Here is a 5,394-nt window from a genome sequence, read left to right on the forward strand (position 1 = left end):
AGGCACAACAGGGGATGCATAGAGATTCAACTCAATCTATGCTGTACCATCAATTATCCCCATGGCAGGAACGGAATTATTTACATTAGGAAGGACTGAGTATCCCTTTGCACCTCCCGGTCAACTGCCTTGAGGAAAGATGACACAAAGATTGGCCGAGTAGTGGATAGTGTAGAGGATAGCCATTATCTCCAAAACGATATAGATGGGTTGGTGGAGTGGGTGGTAAAGTGGCAGATGGTTTTTAACATTGAGAAGTGTGAGGTCATACATTTATGGAACTCAAACAGTTACAGGGATTATAAAATAAATGGGAATATACTAAGAGGGGTTGATGAATTGAGCGATCTTGGTGTACAAGTACACAGGTCCATGAAGGCAGCATTTCAAGTCCACAAGGTTGAAAAGAAGGCATATGAAATTTTATCCTTCATTGGCAGAGGCATAGAATAAAAAAAATGTAAGGATATAATGTTGGAATTGTATAAAACACTGGTGAGGCCAGAACTGGAGTGTTGTTTGCAATTCTGGTCACCACATTACAGGAAGGACGTAATAGATCTGGAGAGTGTACAGTGGAGATTTACAAGAATGTTGTCAGGGTTAGAAAAGTGTAGCTACGAGGAGAGATTGGATGGGTTGGGGTTATTTTCCCTGGAACAAAGAAGGCTGAGAGGTGACTTGATTTAGGTGCACAAAATTATGAAGGGAATAGAGAGAGTGGAGAGGATAACATTGTTTCCCTTAATGGAGAAATCTAGAACCAGGTGATACAGATTCAAGATAAGTGGCAGAAGGTTTAGGGGGGACATGAGGAAGAACTTTTTTATGCAGAGGGGAGTTGTTGTCTGAAATTCGCTGCCCAAGTTGGTGGTAGAGATATAAATTTTAAACTCTTTTAAAAAGTACTTGGATTGGCACCTATATTATTGCAAGCTGCAGGGCTATGGGCCGGGCGCAGGAAGATTTTAATTAGAAAGGGAACATTCTCTCACTCACAAACACACCCACACACATATATTCTCTCTCAAGCATACACACACACACACACACACACACACACACACACACACACACACACAGGTATATTCTCTCTCTGACACACATGCATTTTCTCTCTCCCACACAATCACACACACATTCACACACACAAACTCGCACAGATATGTTCTCTCATACAAGCAGCAGAAACACATTCACATACCCTCACACACACACAGTCACATTCACAGATATATTCAGAAACAGTGATCAGAAAAGTGTCATAGATACAGTCATAGTATAGTCCAGCACTGGAGGAGGCTATTCTGTCCATCCAGATGTGCTGGCTCTTTTGAAGAGGGATCCAGTTAGTCTCGCTGATGCACTTTTTTCCCCATAATCCTGCGTGTTATTCTCATTCACAAATTTATCTGATTCTCCTTTTGAAGGATCCTATTGAATCAGTCGCCATCTCCTTAGCAGACATTGCATTATATAGTTGAGTTCTGGGGAATTTTGGAGTCCTTGTACAGAAATCACACAGTAAGTTAACATACAGGAACAGCTAACCAGGGGGGAAGTGAAATGAAGTGTTGGCCATTATTGCAAAGGGATTGGAGTACAAGAGTAAGAGGTCTTGCTGCAAGTGTTCTACTGAGACCACACCTGGAATACTGAGGAGAGTTTTCATCCTCAGACCCAAGGAGGGATAACAGATATTTGACACATGTGAATTATTTTCTTCTGTGTGTGTATGTCTTGATATTTCAATGCTGGATTCATACAAGATAATTTGGAGTCGATATTGTCTGACCTGGTGCTGCCGATTTTGTTATACTCAATAATCAATGCTCCCCAGTTATTGACCTCTCTTTGTCTCTCCGTCCCTCTCCCTTTAGGAATCTGTAAAAAAGAAAACTCAGAAACAGCAGTGAGCCATTTTAAGTTTCTTCATCGTGGCCATTTTCTCCTCAAAAGCATGTCTCATCGAAGCAACATTTAGTCTTGTGCACCAAATATCTGACAATGTAAACCACTTGCAAGCGATATAGAGTAAGATCACAGATAACCAGTGATCTCATTGAGTGTCAGAACCGCGTTGATTGATTAAATTGAAATATCCTCTTCCCATGTGCTATGATCAATATCCTTCATTCACACTCTGTCACTCCGTCTCCCTCTCGATGGGTGTCTCTCCCTTTTTAACACTTGCTCGGCCTGTGACTTCCCTTAGTGTCTCCCCTTCCCCCTCTCTCTGGAAATCTGGAAAATATCTAGGAATGTCATTCAGCCCTTTTAGATTTGTTTGCAGTCGCCATTTTATGTGCGAAAAGCACTGACACATTAATGACTGATTTGTCTCCTTACTAAGGAATAATTAGTACATTAAACATGACCGAGACACAGCTATGCAGATACAAACGGGCCAACTTGACCAAAGTTTCCAGGAGAATAATGAAAACTGATAGGTAAATAGAGAGAAATGCTTACTAGCTGCGGGGTCTAGGACTAGGATCGTAGACTAAATATTTAACAATAGCCTGAACTCCTTTTCTGAGTGTAATTAAGAAACATTTATTCACACATGCGGAATAAGAACTTCTATAAATGGTCCCTCCTGTTCTCTTCCTGTCCCACCATCCTCAATTGTCGGTTTTCCTTTAACTCCTGCTCTCAGAATTTTCAGACCAGGAAATCAGCTGGATCTTTCCTGAAATCTGTTTTTGCTGCTTGTTTCCGCTCAGTTCCCTCTCTCTTTCTAGGCCTTTCTGTCGTTCTGTCCCTCCCTGTCTAAGAATGTAAGAATCTAAGAAATAAGAGCAGGAGTAGCCCACCCGACCCCCTCGAGCACCACACCCCAACCCCATCACCACCCCCACCACCCTCCCCTCCGTCATTCCCTATTAAGACTTTGGTGTGCTGCCTCTGGATATTTCACATCTGGATTCATACAATACACACGACAAAATCTATTATGTGATGGGAAGCAGCCAACACTATTTCACTCAGTACAGACGCTAACATCATGATGCAATGTTATAACATCTAGTCAGACAACTGTCATCACACAGGGGAAAAGTTTTACTGGGTCAGCATTCTCATAAAACACTAAACCGCCCCACAAAGCAAGGCTCACAAATCCAACAGGATTTTTCTTGTTTCATTCTCCCTGGTCTGTTCTGATTCTCTGATAGATTCTTGTGCTTACCCCCATATGAGCAGTCATCCTCATCCCGTGTGCCTGCCTTGCTCCCAACCACAGCATTCGACTACAATAAAGCAAGTGTTACACAAGCGTCTGAGTGACTTAGACAGGGTGGGTATCGATCCTGACTCAGGAATGTACGTGACAAGGCTTAATTCCAGGGACAATAGAAACTGGACTTCACTCTGTACCTAAACCGTGCTGTACCTTCGCTTAGTGTTGGATGGGATGGTACAGGTGTGTAGAAAGTAATCATTCAAGTTCATATCAAAGTGTGTTTGAAACGTGCTGAGTGTTCCTGCCTCTCCCACCCATTCAGACAGTGAGTTCCAGATACCCACCAGTCTCTGGGTGAAAATATTACTCCTCAGTTCCGCAAGAATCCTTCACATTCAATCTATGGTCCCAGGTTATTGACCTCTCTGCTCAGGGAGAGAGGATCCTCCCTATCCACACTCTGTAGGCCCCTCATCATTTTATAGCCTCAAATCTTCGGTAGCCGGGTTTCAGGAGGACTGGAGTTGGGAGAGAACCCTGCCCTGAGCATCACAGCCTGTCCTAATCTTGCACACCTCGAGCAAGTCTCCCCAAAAGTAAATCAAACCCACTCTCTCCAAACTCACCCTGGAGCTAAAATCCCTCATTTCTGCTAATTAATCAACTCTCAAAGATTCTAAAAATCTTGGTATTTCCCATCTCATTCTGTTTATTCCACTCAATATTCCTCATTCCTCTTTCTTATGCACAATGTCCACATCGTTCCCCATTCTTTGCGAACACAGACACAGGGACATTGATTTTAGAGCTTTACACTTTTATGAGCGAAATTTGAAATCACTTCTAAACTCAAACGATAGTAGAAGTTTGGAAGTGACTTCCCCAAATGTCCCTCCCGATCAGTCCCAAGTTGTTAAGGGTACAATGGACAAAGGTTTCCAAGTGTTAAGCGGAAATGATGGGGTATAAGTTTCGAATGTCTTCCCCAGGCAGCAATTGATGTGGAGTCACTGGCTGATTTTTAAATCTTAGGTTCACCATTTCTCTCTCCGCCTCGCTCCCTGCTGCTTCCACATTAGCTCAAATTTCCAGGAAGGTTAGGACTGTGATACCACATGACTGCATTCTTTGTGTTCACTCATTGTCGAACGCATATCACCCTTCTCCTGCTCTCTTTGTGGCATCAGCAAGTTTAGCAAACATACCTTCAGTCCATTCATACAAGTCATTTATATAAACTGGAAAATGTTGAGGCCCCAGTACTGATCCCTGTAGCAAACTATTCGTTGCAACCTGCCAACCAGCAAATAAATACCTATTTATGGTTAGCCACTGTTTCCTGTTAGCCTGATAATCTGCTATCCATGCAGATATGTCACACCCTACACCATGGGCTTTTAACTATCGCAATAACCTGTGATGTGGCAGCTTATAAAATGCGTTCTGCAAGTCCTAATTCAGTATATTCACCAGTTCCCCTTGAGCCACAGCACATGCAACTCCTTCAAAGAATTCCATTAAATTGGATAGATATCATTTCCCTTCACAAACCCATGTTGACTGTATCAAATTGCAGTGATGTTTCCTCAGCGGCCTGCCAGCACATTTTCAATCATAGCTACCCACATTTTCCCAGTGGCAGAAGTTAAGTGGCCTGTAGTTTCATCCTTTCTGTCTCCCTCCCAATTCCCGATTGACAGTTATTTCTGGGATGTTACTTATCGTGAGAATTGATGCAAAATTTGGACATGGACTCCTTCAGTACCTGAGCAGTCGCGAATGGAATGGGGTTGAAAATTGTTTAATCATCAGTGAACAAGTAAAAAAAAAAAACATCACATTTACTTGGAAGTCCAACGTCGCCATAGCCTGTCATTACAAATGCAAGCATTCAGCACCTTTGCCTTTCATCTCTCAAGTCCCAAAGACAAGATCTCTTCACCAACTTTCCCCAGTTTAATTACCCATGAACACCCACGCGCGCGCGCGCACACACACACACACACACACACACAACTTTCTCTACAGACTACCACCAAAAACACATAAAAAACCAATATCCATCTTCACACACTGAACTTCAGTCATTCACCTTATTTGCATATCCGCCAATGCACTTGCACAACAAAATGAAATGGACACCAGCTTCAGCACATTTCTGGGGGTGGGACATTCAGATTTACACTCCATCTTCCACAAAACTTGTTTGT

The sequence above is a fragment of the Carcharodon carcharias genome (assembly GCF_017639515.1).
Source record: "Carcharodon carcharias isolate sCarCar2 chromosome 36 unlocalized genomic scaffold, sCarCar2.pri SUPER_36_unloc_5, whole genome shotgun sequence".
Classification (NCBI taxonomy): Eukaryota; Metazoa; Chordata; class Chondrichthyes; order Lamniformes; family Lamnidae; genus Carcharodon; species Carcharodon carcharias.